The sequence below is a fragment of the Scyliorhinus torazame genome, chromosome 10 (genome assembly GCF_047496885.1).
Source record: "Scyliorhinus torazame isolate Kashiwa2021f chromosome 10, sScyTor2.1, whole genome shotgun sequence".
Classification (NCBI taxonomy): domain Eukaryota; kingdom Metazoa; phylum Chordata; class Chondrichthyes; order Carcharhiniformes; family Scyliorhinidae; genus Scyliorhinus; species Scyliorhinus torazame.
The window spans coordinates 199,818,747-199,835,247 of record NC_092716.1 but is presented as its reverse complement, the minus strand read 5'-3'; the positions used below and the strand labels follow the sequence as shown (position 1 = coordinate 199,835,247).

Here is a 16,501-nt window from a genome sequence, read left to right as displayed (position 1 = left end):
CTCCAGGGTCCCAGGTTTTATTCCCGCTTGGGTCACTGACTGTGTGGAGTCTGCACGTTCTCCCCATGTGTGCGTGGGTTTCCTCCGGGTGCTCTGGTTTCCTCCCACAGTCCAAAAATGTGCAGATTAGGTGGATTGGCCATGATAAATTGTCCTTAGTGTCCAAAAAGGTTAGGTGGGGTTACTGAGTTACGGGGATAGGGTGGAGGTGAGGACTTAAGTAGGGTGCTCTTTCCAAGGGCCGGTGCAGACTCGATGAGCAGAGTGGCCTCCTTCTGCACTGTAAGTTCTATGATTCTATGACTTTAAACTGGTGTTGTAAGACTTCTTACTGTGTCCACCCCAGTCCAACGCTGGCATCTCCACATCATTGTTATGTAGGGTCACTGATCGAAAGTTCATCTGGATATCACCATGTGACAAGACAAGGAAACACAGGCTTCAAGAACAATCTCAGCCAGTATGGTCTGGTGACCCACACTGTTGACAGTATTCTGCATCACACTCCAGTCATCTAACCAAACGAGCTAACCAACTCAATCAGTGCCTCTATTTCCACATTATTATGTGATAGCACCATTGGCAGTTGTGGTAGTCGGTATTAGAGGTATTACGGTACCCTGTAATGCTGTAAGACCATTGGTGTAGGAGGTAATGTTTTCATTGGTTAAGCCTGCCTACTGGTTCCACCCAGTAAGGCGGAGTATAAGAGCCCGTGGCTCCCCAGCAGCTGCCTTCTGTACCCGCGCTGCTGGGGGAAACATCTAGTGCAATAAAGCCTTCAATTGTCTCCAATCTCGCTTCTGGAGTTATTGATCGAGCATCAATTTATTACACTAGATTTTAAAGAATGGAGCTCCGAATCAAGCCAGAGTCTGCAACTCAGCCCCCATGCGGCAAACTCAGCGGCAACCTTCAAACACTGGCTGGCGTGTTTCAATGGATATCTCAGGACGGCCCCAATTACACCCACGGAGGACCAGAAAATGCAAGTTCTGCACTCGAGGGTGAGCCCAGAGATCTACACTCTCATCAAGTCGTGGACGATTTCGAGGCCGCAATGAATCTGCTGAAATGACAGGATATTCGCCCTGTAAACCAGGTCTACGCCCGACATTTACTAGCGACGAGGTGACAAATCCCTGGGGAAAATCGCTGGAGGAGTTCTACCGTGCGCTCCTGGTGTTGGGGAGGAACTGTAACTGTCCGCAGATTTCGGCCAGCGACCACACAGAACTTTTGATCCGGGACGCATTTCTTGCAGGTGTGCTGTCCTCCCAAATCCGCCAGCGATTGCTGGAGAAATAGACACTAGGCTTCAAGGAGGCACGGGCCCTTGCTAGCTCCCTGGATGTGGCCTCCCGAAACGCCCGCGCTTACGTCCCCGACTGCGCGGCAGCCCCTTGGGCAACGTGGAACCACCCCCGCGACCGACTCTGATGCACCCGCCATAAGCTTGTGCTGCGAGACTGCCAGGCAACCCCGGGGGGGGGGTCCCGCTGCTATTTTTGCGGGCACGCCAAGCACCCCCGACAGCGCTGTCCGGCTCGCTCATCCCTCTGCAAAGGATGCGGCAAAAAGGTCCATTTTGTGGCGGTATGCCAGGCCCGGCGGTCGCAGCGGTCTCCAGAGGCGAATCGGGACCGCCACCACAACCCTCTCCACGGGCCACTTGTGGCCAGCGGGCGCCGCCATCGTCCTCCTTCAGGGCCACGTGTGGCCTCCGGGCGCCGCCATTTTGTCTCTCGGAGACCACGTGTGATGGATGGGCGCCGCCATCTTGTGCACCCCCAGCCATGTGCGACCAGTGGGAGCCGCCATCTTGGCTGGACTCTCAGGACCCCGACTCGGATGACCACACACCGCCCGAGGAGAACATCCAACTTCTGCCACGACTAGCCTCGGTGACCCTGGACCAGTCTCGGCCCCGAACACTCTCGACTGCAACGACGACCGTGCTCATCAATGGGCATGAAACATCCTGTCTGATCGACTCTGGGAGCACGGAGAGCTTCATACACCCAACACGGTAAGGCGCTGTTCTCTCCCCGTTCACCCAGTTAACCAAACAATCTCCCTGGCCTACGGGTCTCATTCAGTGGAGATCAAGGGGTTCTGCATAGCGAACCTCACGGTCCAGGAAAGGGAGTTTAAAAATTACCGGCTCTACGTCCTTCCCCACGTCTGCGCTGCCACACTCCTAGGGTTAGATTTTCAACGCAACCTCCAAAGTTTAACCTTTAAATTCGGCGGCCTTATACCCTCCCTCACTGTCTGCAGCCTCACGACGCTCAAGGTCGATCCGCCTTCTTTGTTTGCGAACCTCACCCCGGATTGCAAACCCGTCGCCACCAGTACAGTGCCCAGGACCGGACCTTTATTAGGTCGGAGGCCCAGCGATTACTGAGGGAAGGTGTCATTGAGGCTAGCAACAGTCCCTGGAGAGCTCAAGTAGTGGTTGTAAAGACTGGGGAGAAGCATAGGATGGTCATCGATTATAGCCAGATTAGCAACAGGTATACGCAGCTTGACACGTACCCTCTCCCCTGCATATCCGATCCGGTCAACAGGATCGCACAATACAAGGTTTTTTCCACGGTGGATCTAAAGTCCGCCTACCACCAGCTCTCCATCCGCCCTAGCGACCGCAAATACACTGCTTTCGAAGCAGATGGGCAGCTCTACCACTTCCTAAGGGTTCCCTTTGGTGTCACTAATGGAGTCTCGGTCTTCCAGCGCAAGATGGACCGAATGGTTGACCGGTACAGTTTGTGGGCCACATTTCCGTACCTCGATAATGTCACCATCTGCGGCCACGACCAGCAGGACCACGACACCAACCTCCGAAAATTCCTCCATATCGCAAAAATCCTTAATCTCACGTACAACAAGGATAAATGAGTGTTCAGCACCGACCGTCTAGCCATCCTCGGCTACGTAGTGCATGATGGAGTTATAGGCCCAGACCCTGAACACATGCGCCCCCTCATGGAGTTCCCTCTCCCTCACTGCTCCAAGGCCCTGAAACGCTGCCTGGGATTTTTCTCTTATTATGCCTAGTGGGTCCCCAACTATGCGGACAAGGCCCGCCCGCTAATCCAATCCATGTTTTTTTCCCTGTCAACCGAGGCCCGCCAGGTCTTCAGCCACATCAAAGTGGACATCGCAAAGGCCACGATGCACGCCATCGACGAGTCCCTCCCCTTCCAAGTCGAGAGCGATGCGTCTGACATAGCTCTGGCGGCCACCCTCAACCAAGCGGGCAGACCCGTGGCCTTCTTCTCACGCACCCTCCACGCTTCAGAAATCCGCCATTCCTCAGTTGAAAAGGAGGCCCAGGCCATAGTAGAAGCTGTGCGGCATTGGAGGCATTACCTGGCCGGCAGGAGATTCACTCTCCTTACTGACCAACGGTCGGTGGCCTTCATGTTCGATAATGCACAGCGGGGCAAGATAAAGAACGACAAGATCTTACGGTGGAGGATCAAACTCTCCACCTACAACTATGAGATCTTATATCATCCAGGGAAGCTAAATGAGCATCCTAATGCCCTATCCCGCGGCACATGTGCCAACGCACAAGTGGACCGCCTCCGAGCCCTCCACGAGGACCTCTGCCACCCGGGGGTCACTCGATTCTTCCATTTCATTAAAACATGCAACCTGCCCTACTCCATCGAGGAGGTCAGGACAGCCACCAGGAACTGCCAAATCTGCGCGGAGTGCAAGCCGCACTTCTACAGGCCAGAGAAAGCGCACCAGATAAAGGCTTCCCGTCCCTTTGAACGCCTCAGTATGGAGTTCAAAGGGTCCCTCCCCTCCACCGACCGCAACACATACTTCCTGAACGTGATTGATGAGTACTCCCAGTTCCCATTTGCCATTCCCTACCCTGACATGACCGCAGCCACCGTCATAAAAGCCTTCCACAGTATCTTTACGCTGTTCGGTTTCCCCACCTACAAACACAGCGATAGGGGGGTCCTCCTTTTTGAGCGACGAACTGCATCAATTCCTGCTCAGCAAGGGCATCGCCTCGAGCAGGACGACCAGTTACAACCCCCGGGGAAACGGGCAGGTAGGGAGGGAGAACGGAACGGTCTGGAAAACCGTCCTACTGGCCCTACAGTCCAGGAATCTCCCAGTCTCCCGCTGGCAGGAGGTCCTCCCGGATGCCCTCCACTCCATCCGGTCACTGCTGTGTAGCACGACCAACCAAACACCTCACGAACGTCTCCTTGTCTTCCCTAGGAAGTCCTCTTCCGGGACCTCGCTCCCAACCTGGCTGGCAGCTCCTGGACACATCCTGCTCTGCAAACACGTGCGGGCGCACAAGTCGGACCCATTGGTCAAGAGGGTCCATCTCCTCCACGCTAACCCTCAGTACGCCTGCGTGGCGTACCCCGACGGCCGACAGGATACGGTCTCCCTACGGGACCTGGCACCCGCTGGATCCCCACGCACACCCCCACCACCAATCCCACCCTCCCTCCCACCGGCGCACCCCACAGCCACCCCCTTCCCAGGTGGATCAGTCCTCCCACCGGTCCCGTCTAGGGGCGATGAAGCTGCCGAAGCCACGCTCCCGGAGCCACAGATGCCCGAGCCGGCACTTGCATCACCACCAAAGCTACGACGATCGCAGAGGACCCCCGATCGACTAATTGCTTCATTCTGAACTGTAAATACATTTTGTAAATAGTTGTGATGTAACGAGGCAAAACCACTGCGCTGATGTATACCGGGTACCTCCATAACCTTAACCTCTACCACTGTGTAATGCGAGGCCACCACCCCCGCCGGACTCTTTTTTTAAACAGGGGGTGAATGTGGTAGTCGGTATTAGAGGTATTACGGTCCCCTGTAATGCTGTAAGACCATTGGTGTAGGAGGTACTGTTTTCATTGGTTAAGGCTGCCTGCTGGTTCTGCCCAGTAAGGCGGAGTATAAGAGCCCGTGTCTCCCCAGCTGCTGCCTTCTGTACCCGTGTTGCTGGGGGAAACATCTCGTGTGATAAAGCCTTCAATTGTCTCCAATCTCACTTCTGGAGTTATTGATCGAGCATCAGCAGTTTTGGAAGTCATTTGAAATTTAGTGTTACTCTGCATTGTTTTTCAAATCCCCTGTAGTTAGGCCTAGGAGTCAGCCAAATAAAACACCTTTGACTTATCAAAGTCATTTCATTAAGTTAGCTATGTTGTGGAATCAAAATACGCAGGCTGGTCCATCCGGTTACTTTTTTTCAAAAAAACCTCAGGAAAATATGTCAGTTTGTTAGCAACACGATGGAGTGATGCTTCTGTTTAAACACCACGTCCATCAGGCTACTTTAATGCAGATTTCCTGTCCTTATTATAACACCCCCCACCCCTTATTTTCTCTACCCGAAGGCAGGTCTGACCCACAGTGCCATGACTTCCACCAGGGGTAGAGCAAGGAAGGAGATCCCGAAACCACCCCAGACGGAATCTGATCCAATCCGGCCATCCTCGGGTGAGACGTTCAGTCAACATCTTGCTTGCCAACTCTCAGGTGAATGTGCAAAACCCAGTGGTGCCATTCACACGACCGAGAGAGAGAGAGAGAGAGAGAGAGCGCCCCCCCCCCCCCCCCCCCCGGGTAGCTCCTTGCATCGTCTTTGGGCTTGATTTTTAAATCTATGATTCTTTACAGTTGGTGTTTGAGAGCAGCGCGGCAGGATTTCCACCTGGGGCGTTCGAGGAAAACACAAAAAGGGCCGTGGAGCCACCTTTCGGGGTTGTTCTCTCGCTTGGACATGTGCTCATTCTCCGCCTGTATACACTCTAATCGCCCCGCTACTCACAGCGATGCCGGTACTCGGCCAACATCTTGTAGCGAGCGGCTCGGCCCTGCCCTTTCTGAGGCTTCTCTCTGCCTTCGGTGTCCGGCCTCGGGCTCGGCTAACGGCCTCCGGGCCACAGCAAGCGGCCGTTTAAAACCCAACGCCGCTGTGTGATCGGAACCAAAGGCAGGGGCTTCAGACGCTCCCCGGAACCAAGCACGAGGCTGCCCCTGGAAGGGAAACTTCCGAGCGACGGACCCTTTATTTTAAAACGGAAAATATCGTTGAAGGCGCCGCACGCTCTGGGTGGGATTAGATTTAGAAACTGGGATGGGGACGGTTAGATTTAGAAACTGGAATTGGACGGTTAACATTGGGTGGATGGGATTTTGGGATTGGGCAGTTCGCTGGAGAGTTGAATCAGGTCCTCAAGCGCCATGTTTGTAAAGGGAGAGCAGAAAAGGGGTGAATAGTGGGTGCTGGGATACAACGGGTAGGAGATTAGGGGCATGGCACAAGGGAAATGTGATTGTGGTAAGAAATTAAGGAGCATTGGATCGGAGATTTTGAGATTGGGGATATAGAATCATAGAATTTACAGTGCAGAAGGAGGTCATTCGCCCCCTCTAGTCAGCACCGGCCCTTGGAAAAAGCACCCTACTTAAGCCCCACGCGTCCACCCTATCCCAGTAACCTCACCCCACATTTTTGGACACAAAGGGAAATTTATCATGGCCAATCCACCTAACCTGCACATCTTTGGACTGTGGGAAGAAACAGGAGTACCCGAAGGAAACCCACGCACACACGGGGAGGACGTGCAGGCTCCACACAGACAGTGACTCAAGCCGGGAATCAAACCTGGGACCCTGCAGCTGTGAAACAACTGTGCTAACCACTGTGCTGTCCAATATGGGATTGGACCTGTTGAATGAGTTGGCTTTGTGGATCATAGAATTTACAGTGCAGAAGGAGGCCATTCGGCCCATCGGGTCTGCACCGGCGCTTACAAAGAGCACCCTCCTCAAGCCCACGTCTACTCTATCCCTGTAACCCAGTAAACCCCACTTAACCTTTTTTGGACACTAAGGGCAATTTAGCATGGCCAATCCACCTAACACAAACATCTTTGGACTGTGGGAGGAAACTGGAGCACCCGGAGGAAACCCACGCAGACATGGGGAGAACATGCAGACTCCGCACAGACAGTGACCCAAGCTGGGAATTGGCTGGATGGTGGAGTATGGGATTGTGTCAGATTGTATTGGGGCATTGGAAAAGGGGTAGTGGTTTGGGAACAGATCTATGGAGGAAAATAAAGCAGGGAAGTCGGAATAATTGGGTATTTCTTTCACAGAGCTGGTATAGACACAATAGGTCTGATGGCTTCTTGAACTGTGAAAATGTATGATTAGGTTGAGGGGGGATTGGGTCCATAATAATCTTTATTATTGTCACAAGTAGGCTTACATTAAACACCGCAATTAAGTTACTCTGAAAAGGCCCTAGTCGCCACACTACGGCGCCTATTCGGGTACATAGAGGGAGAATTCAGAATGTCCAATTCACCTAACAAGCACATCTTTCGAGACTTGTGAGAGGATACCCACGCAGACATGGGGACAACATGCAAACTTCACATACAGTGACCCAAGCGGAAATCAAACCTGGGACCCTGGCGCTGTGAAGCAACAGTACTAACTGTGCTCCCCTGGCACCAGGATAGCAATAGAGGAGGGAACAGATTGTGGGAAATGGAGGATGGGATGGGGAAAAGGCAGCTTTGGATAGGCAACAGAAGGCATGGCACAGGACTATGGGGAAGAGTAGGGCAGTGGGAATAATTGGATTGCTTTTTCAAAGAACTGACATAGCCAATATGGGCGGGGTGGCCTGCTCTGATTTATGACTATGCAGTGGGATAGGAGAGAGGGTTTGGCAGGAGGAGGAGATGGGGGTACACAACAGGGATATGGAAAGAGAACAGTATAATGGACATGAGAAAGAACGTAGGAGTATACAGTAAAATTTAGGGATTGGAGAAAGAAGTGGCGATTTTGGGGGCACATAGTGATCATAAACAAAATGAATTGCAAACTGAGAGTAAAATTAAGATCTTGTTTCAAGTGGCACTCTCATTAGTAATAGTGGGTGAGTAGTGTCAAACTGAAAATGACTTTTTAAATTTAATTTAGGATGTTAAAAACTGTAAAAGAAATAGCAGGTGAATCAATACTTAACAGCCTGCCTGTCAGTGGCAATTAACTGTAAATTAGCTGTATATGACTCTGAGGTAGGGCTAGTAGTTACTGTGTGGTGGATGCTAAGTCGGCACTTTTAACTTGCAATAAAATACTGCAGAAACTGTCAATCTGAAATAAAAGCCGAAAATGCTGTAAATACCCAGATGGTCTCGTAGCACCTGTTTCAGGTTAATGACCTTTCATCAGAGATGTTAGTTAATTAATCATGCATTTAACCCCGAATTCTGACTTTTAATAGCCAGTGCATGAGTTTCCCAAGCTGTAGAACTCGCCACGGTCAAAGGGTGAATGTGCAACAGGGAGGCATTGATCAATGAAACTAACAGGCTAGAAAGCCTTTAAACAGTGAAACTGCAGCATTTCCCAATCAGCTGCCAACACGGTGGCACAGAAGTTAGGACTGCTGCCTCACAGAGCCAGGGACCCGGGTTCAATTCCAGCCTTGGGTGACTGTTTTTGTGGAGTTTGCACTTTCTCCCCGTGTCTGCGTGGATTTCCTCCGGATGCTCCGGTTTCCTCCCACAGTCCAAAGGTGTGCGGGATATGATTGGATTGGATTTGTTTATTGTCACGTGTACCGAGGTACAGTGAAAAGTATTTTTCTGCGAGCAGCTCAACAGATCATTAAATACATGGGAAGAAAAGAAAATATATAATAGGGCACACAACATATACAATGTAGCTACATAAGCACTGGCATCGGATGAAGCATACAGGGTGTAGTGTTAATGAGGTCAGTCCATAAGAGGGTCATTTAGGAGTCTGGTGACTGTGGGGAAGAAGCTGTTTTTGAGTCTGTTCCTGCGTGTTCTCAGACTTCTGTATCTCCTGCCCGATGGAAGAAGTTGCCATGCTATGGGTTGGCCATGCTAGATTGCCCCTTAGTGTCCAGAGATGTGTAGGTTTGGTGAGGTATGAGGATAGGACAGGGGAGTGAGCCTAGGTAGAGTGCTCTTTCAGAGGGTCAGTGCAGACACGATGGGCTAAATGGCGTCCTTCTGCTTGTAGAAATTTTAAGTGTAACTCCCAGGTAACAAATGCCATGTTTGCCACTTATGTCCACTTTGCAACTGTTGAGGCCAGTCAGACACAGAAAACGCCAGCATTTGCCACAGTGACTGGTTTCCCACACTTACAGGGAGTCATAGACTGCATACGTGGTAATCAAGATGCCCTCGATTCATCCAGGAGCATTTTTCAAGCAAAAGGGATTCCACACCATCAGTTGGTACGTGACCAATGGAAAGTTTCCATGCTTTTCTGTGGAAGATATCCTGGAGGCTACCATGATTCCTTCATTCTGAAACAGTCACATTACTCAAGTCTTCTCACTTCCAAACAGAATGGCTCTTTGGAGATGTCTGAAAGTCTGGCTGATGAAAGCTGTGAGGACCCCTACCACAGCTGCAGAAGAAAATTACAACCAGAGCCACACGAGAACAAGAGTTGATATTGAGTACGCTATTGGATTGCTGAAGATGCGACTCATGTCCTTGGACAGATCTGGGGTGCCCTTCAATATGCATCAACAAGAGACTCAAGAATAATTGTGGTCTCTGCTGTGCCTTGCACAATTTTGTGCTGGAAAGAGGAATGGAGCTACAGGAGGAGGGTGGCAGCCCATCACCTAAAGGTGATCAACCTGAAATGTTAACTCTGCTTCTCTGCCTGACCTGCTGAGTATTTCAAGCATTTTCTACATCTGCAGAATTTTGCTTTCATAGAGGCTTTCCATCATCATTTTTAAAGTGGCAGACTGAGTGTGCAGATCATTGGTCAGGGCAGCCGTGAGATCATGATTGGTGGTGGAACAGGCTTGAAGTGTTAAGCCATGTACTCTTGTTCCTATGTTCATATGATTGGTTAAAAGACAGAGAGTCGGACTAAATGGATTATTTTCTGGTTGGCAGATAGTCACCAGTGAATTGCTACACAAATCAATGCTGGGACCTCAGCTATTTACAAACAAATGACCTAAACGAAGGGACCTAGTGTAATGTATCCAAAATAAAAAGAGAAAATTCTGGAAAAAACAAACTGGTCCAGCAGTATCTGTGAATGAAATGAAATGAAAATCGCTTATTGTCACAAGTAGGCTTCAAATGAAGTTACTGTGAAGAGAGAAGTAGAGGTAATAGAGTTATCAACTTCAAAATTCAGTTCCATGATGCTGTTGGAGGTAGTGCGACCTACGCGGTGCCTGATGTTGGGCACTAGAATGGCCAGCAATCAGGCTTAACAAATATGCCACCTCACATAGCAACCAATGATGCCAGTCTCAAACTCTTCACTGTTTCCACATATATCCTGCTACAGCTGACACATCAACCAAACACTGTTCAGCACAATCACTGATATTTCTTCCTCTCTCTAGCAAGACAATGTGGCACATGATAGAAAAGAGCAGAACTAGAGGGGAACAAGGAGGTCTGTATCTCTAGAGTCCTTCGGAGGAGATGGCTCTCTGCATTATGGGTCTACTTGCACCAGAGCTCCTGGTATCTGCCATTGGGGAACATTGAGGATGATGGTATGTTGCTGCTTTGTGCCACTTTCCACTCCCAGCTCACTCTCATCTTGCTGTCAGCATGATGAGCAAGCTGCAGATGATGCTACCTTGTACCACTTGACTTTCATCCCACAGCCCTCTCCTTTTTCTCGCCACAACCTTCTCCTTCCAATTTCCTGATGCCAGACACCAAAGAATTGTAGCCTGTCCAATCACTGCAGTCCAGGAAAAAGAGGAAGAGTAACAGCACTGATGAAGAAGCCCCTTCACTTGATGTGACTACTCATGGTCACCAGCTCCGATTCTGGCACTATACATACCTTAGAGGCTAATATAGAGTAAGCATCAGCATGTGGTAACAGGGCATGAGTGGGCTGTAGACATGCCAAGTATAAAGGATGGTCTGTGTGCCAACTCACTAGAGAGCAAGGTCGCAGGCAATGTTTGCTATGGGGAGGAGGACTCAGATGAGGCCCACAATAGGGTGATAAAACAAGAGAATGTTGAATGTTGTTGGGCATGTACACTGAGATGCTGGGTGTATTGCAGACCTGCCAGACAACCTCTGATTACTCTGGGAGTATGGAAGAGTCCAGTTCCAAGTTGGCAGAAGTCGTCGTGCAGAACTTGCCCTGGATTTTGCTCTAGTCTTCAATAATAATGGCCAGGATTCTCCGTTTGGGAGACTATGTTGTCCTGCCGGAGCAGAATTGCACCTGATTGGCGTTCAAACTGGAAGCACAAATCAGTAAGCAATTACCAATCCTTAGCCATGCACATTTATGCATGGAGAGGATTGCGAGTAATTCCTAGGGCTTCCTTAAAGAGCTACCCCTTTGGCCCACCGTGAGATCCACCGCGTCAGGGCCACACTTGTCAAGACCTGCACCAAATCTCACTTATGTGATTGCCCAAAGGACCGGAGAATCACGAGGGCCTGGAGAATATGGTGGCTGACCTGTTAATAGCATGCAAGTGGGTCTTAATGACTGCTGGTGCAGGGCACGAAATTCGATCCCGATGCCAGCAGGGGCTGAATCATCGGAACGGGCACGATCCTGTTTTCAGCCCACGCTGGATTCTCCACACCCCCCGCCAGGAGTGGAGTTCCCAATGCGGCAGAGAATTCAGCCCAATATTTAGTACGAACCTGGCTCGCTCATTTAATGTATTCTTTGTTTTCGTGGGTCAGCTAAAAGGCTGGTATTTTTCCTTCAATTAATTTCCACTTCTTTTTTGATGAACTGCCCCTTCTAGATTTAATAAGAGATTTTGCTGCTCAGGATTATTTTAGAAAGTAGTCTTCACAAGAGTTGCAAAGATAGTGTTCAGCGGACCTCCGGTTTTGGCTATGTGGTGAGCAGTTGCACACGCGGTGGCTCCTGCCAGGGTGCTTTGATTTTGGCCCTTTTTGCCCGGTTTATGGACGATTTTTTGGGGGAAATTCGATTAGCGTGATGGAATAGGGTTCACTCATAAAAGTAATGTCTGGCAAATACAATACAAGGTAGAAATCAGGCAAAGGATCGTCGTCAGACTCAGATCTTCCTCGAGCCTCAGTGGAAGGGAACATGGCGGAGTCTTCTGCTGTGTCGTTGGCCTCTCCATGGTCGAGTGATACATTGGCTAGCTTCTTTAAAGATGAATTTAAGAAGCAGCGGGAGATGGTCACTGTGGACTTGGAGAAGGCTTTGGCCCCTATTCGGGGGGTCTTGGAGAAGTTGGACCGGCGTATTGAGGTACAGTGTGCGGCGATACGGAAGATGGAGGTGACGCTCTCAAACCATAGTGATCGGATTGTCTCCTTGGAGGCAGAGATGCCATTGCTGTCTGTAGAGCGTAAAGTGTTGAAGGCCAAGGTTGACAATCTACAGAACTGCTCGAGTCGGCAAAATGTAAGAAATGTGGGGCTACCGGAGGGTCTGGAGGGTTCAAACTCTATGGACTATATTTGGAAATTTGGTGGTGGAGGGGGTTTTGTCGTCCCCTCCTGAATTGGACCAGGTCCATCCTCAACACAGTCCTAAATCTGCTCCCCCTTATTTTGAGGCTATTCCCCCTAGTTCTAGTTTCACCCACCAGTGGAAACAACCTCCCTGCTTCTATTCTATCGATTCCCTTCATAATTTTATGTTTCTATAAGATCGCCCGTCATTCTTCTAAATTCCAGATTTCTGGTTCAGCACGCCAGCGGGATGCTCCGTTTCGCTGGCTGGTCAATGGGGTTTCCCATTGTGGGGCAGCACCATGCAGTCGGGAAACCCTCGGGCTGCTGGCAAAACGGAGCATCCCGATGGCGCAGAATCCAACCCCCAGTATTTCCCAGATTGCATTTGATATAATGCGTGGTAGCTTTTGCCAAATTCTTTTGTACCTCATGGCAGGGAATTTAGCCAGTTCGCGATGGCCCAAGAGCCCTTCACAAATGGCAGCAGGGACGCGGTTCCGGCATCCGCGATTCCAGGATTCCTGACCCCATTCCCAATGTTTCCAATATTTGTTTTCTAAGGCTGGTTTAGGTCAAAACATGCACCAGCAAAAAGGAGTTTAAAAATATATATATATATATTGGAGAGTTATCAATTACTTTTTAAAAAACTTTTTTTATACATCATATTGGGTGGCACGGAACACAGTGGTTAGCACTGTTGCTTCACAGCGCCAGGGACCAGGGTTCGATTCCTGCCTTGGGGCACTGTCTGTGCAGAGTCTGCACGTTCTCCCCGTGACTTTGTGGGTTTCCTCCGGGTGCTCCGGTTTTCTCCCACAAGTACTGAAAGATGTGCTGTTAGGTGAATTGGCCATTCTGAATTCTCACTCCGTGTACCCGAACAGGAGCCGGAATGTGGTGACTAGGGGATTTTAACAGTAATTTCATTGCAGTGTTAATGTAAGCCTACTTGTGACACTAATAAAGACTATTATTGTCACTATAGGGCTTTTTGTTTCGATACCGTGTTTAGTGAGTGAATGGACACAGAGCGTTTGGCATGAGAGGCCATAGGGGTGGGTGAGGGGCATGAATTGGGGATGGGGAATGTGTAGGGAGGTGATGGCTGTGGGCCTTTCTGTTTTTAATTTAATTGTCAAAAGTTCCACAGTATCAAGGTAGGCCTATTAAACAAACCTCCCCTGCACCTGGCTGCCCCTGTGTATACCTCTGAACTTCTTCCCGGGTTGGCTGGCCCAACTCCTGTCTGCACCTGCCACTCATTCATAGAACAGCTCCCACCCCTATTGATGAACATCCTGTCCATCCGACACCTTTGGGGCCAGGCAGGCTGAACCGGAAATTTTTCCAGCTCCTGCTACCCACCTTGAGGGTGAAAATTCAGGCCCAAATTTTCCTTAAATTGTAAATAACTGGTAGTTGTGTCGCACGAAATGATCTTCAGTCATGCACAATACTTGCTTATTTGCAGGGACTATGTAGCATAGCGCAAAATTACATTTAATTCAGTAAACTGACTACGACAAGTTAATCTTCTGAGTCATGCAAGTCAACAAGGATGGATTACGATAAGCTCCTCTAGAGTATAAAGTTCCCTTGCATCAATAGCTATTACATTCTTGAATGAGAAAATAGACCTATAAAAACCCAAAAGGGAATCATGTTTAAGGTGTAAACGGAAAAAACATTCCCAGCGGTAAAATCTTCAGACTATGGATCTATCTCATCTTAAATAATGTGTTTAAAAAAAACCCACCATTTTTGTTGACCTTCACTAATTAATTATTGGATTACAATGTGTCTCTTAGTGGCACAAGGGTGTCCATTGTATTCTTCTGTTTGAAGCTTAAGTAGTTCTTGAGTTCTGTATAAAAGACAGACAGAAAACGCACTCAGTAAGCTTTGAACAGGTGAAGGAAACACATCCTAAGTGAGTGAGACACATCCAAAGTGGGAATTGGAACTTGGTAATTTGGTGCAGTGAGGTAATTAGGTGCAGAGTGGGAGAAGGTGCTTTTTCCCTACCGTTTTGTTCTCTTTCTTCTGGCCTGTAACTGTTAATATGCAGGGAGAGAACCAGAGAGCATCCTAGGAAGGTAAGTGATTTTTATTTTTATTACCTTTTCAAATTGTGTGTGTGTGTGTGGGGGTGGGGGTGGGGGGTGGGACTGTAAGTGACATCACAGTAAAGCTGTGACCTGATTGACTGGTTGTGAATCTGGTAAATTTGAAAAGAAAAATAATATTGCAAAAAAAATCTAATTGATTAACTAGATGGTGGAGTAAATAAACCTGAGGGCAGAGATCGGTCTTTAGCATTTAATTTTACAGTAAAAATCATCTAGCATCAGGACCATATAGTTAATTGTAACTCAATCTAACAATTCAAGTGTTTACTTTAAATTAATTAATTAATTAGTGCTTAAATGTCACTCAGCGGGGTGCAGTGTTCCAACTGTGAGATGTGGCAGATCTGTGACGCTTCCAGCGTTCCGGTTGACTACAGCTGCAGCAAGTGTAACCAATGGCAGCTTCTCACAGACCGCGTGGTTCGGTTGGAGCAGCAATTGGATGCACTTAGGAGCATGCAGGTGGCGGGAAACGTCATCGATAGGAGTTATAGAGATGTGGTCACACCCAAGGTACAGGCAGAGAGATGGGTGACCACCAAAAGGGGCAGGCAGTCAGTGCAGGAATCCCCTGTGGTTGCCCCCCTCTCAAACAGGTATACCGCTTTGGATACTGTTGCCGGGAATAGCCTATCAGGGGAAAACAGCAGCAGCCAGAGCAGTGACATCACGGCTGGCTCTGATGTTTAGCAGGGAGGGTCAAAGCGCAGAAGAGCAATAGTCATAGGGGGCTCTATAGTCAGGGGCACAGATAGGCGCTTCTGTGGACGTGAAAGAGACTCCAGGATGGTATGTTGCCTCCCTCGTGCCAGGGTCCAGGATGTCTCCAAATGAGTAGCGGGCATCCTGAAGGGGGAGGGCAAACAGGCAGAGGTTGTTGTACATATTAGTATGAACGACATAGGCAGGAAGGGGGGTGAGGTCCTGCAGCAGGAGTTCAGGGAGCTCGGCAGAAAGCTAAAAGACAGGACCTCTAGGGTTGTAATCTCGGAATTACTCCCTGTGCCACGTTCCAGTGAGGCTGGAAATAGGAAGATAGAGCAGCTAAACATGTGGCTAAACAGCTGGTGTAGGAGGGAGGGTTTCCGTTATCTGGACCACTGGGAGTTCTTCCGGGGCAGGTGTGACCTGTATAAGTAGGATGGGTTGCATCTAAACTGGAGAGGCATACATATTCTGGCCGCGAGGTTTGCTAGTGTCACACGGGAGGGTTTAAACTAGTATGGCGTGGGGGTGGGTACCGGAGCAATAGGTCAGAAGGTGAAAAAATTGAGGGAGAACTAGGGAATAGGGACAGTGTGGCTCTGAGAAAGAGCAGACAGGGAGATGTTGCTGAAAACAGCGGGACTGGTGGCCTGAAGTGCATATGTTTTAATGCAAGAAGGAGAACAGGTAAGGCAGATGAACTTCGAGCTTGGATTAGTACATGGAACTATGATGTTGTTGCCATTAGAGTGACCTGGTTGAGGGAAGGACAGGATTGGCAGCTAAACGTTCCAGTATTTAGAAGTTTCAGGCGGGATTGAGGGGGATGTAAAAGCGGTGGAGGAGTTGCGCTACTGGTCAGGGAGAATATCACAGCTGTATTGCGGGATGACACCTCAGAGGGCAACGAGGCTATATGGGTAGTGATCAGGAATAAGAAGGGTGCAGTCACAATGTTGGGGGTTTACTACAGGCCACCCAACAGCCAGCAGGAGATAGAGGAGCAGATAGGTAGACAGATTTTGGAAAGGAGTCAAAGCAACAGGGTTGTGACGGGAGACTTTAACTTCCCCAATATTGACTGGGACTCACTGAGTGCAAGGGGCTTGGACGGGGCAGAGTTTGTAAGGAGCATCCAGG

General features: G+C 49.4%; 1 protein-coding gene across 2 annotated transcripts in view; it reads right to left on the bottom strand.

Moving 5' to 3' along the window:
- dnajc24 (DnaJ (Hsp40) homolog, subfamily C, member 24) overlaps window positions 1-16,501 on the bottom strand; it is a 159,095-nt gene that overhangs the window by 131,349 nt on the left and 11,245 nt on the right. Inside the window, exon 1 of one of the 2 annotated variants that reach the window (XM_072466244.1) lies at window positions 5,825-6,035. The exons of the other annotated variant lie outside the window; for it this stretch is intronic. The gene's annotated coding sequence lies outside the window, so the exon portion shown is untranslated. Of the gene's footprint in view, window positions 1-5,824; window positions 6,036-16,501 lie in introns of those variants that run through there. 2 annotated transcript variants of the gene reach the window in all.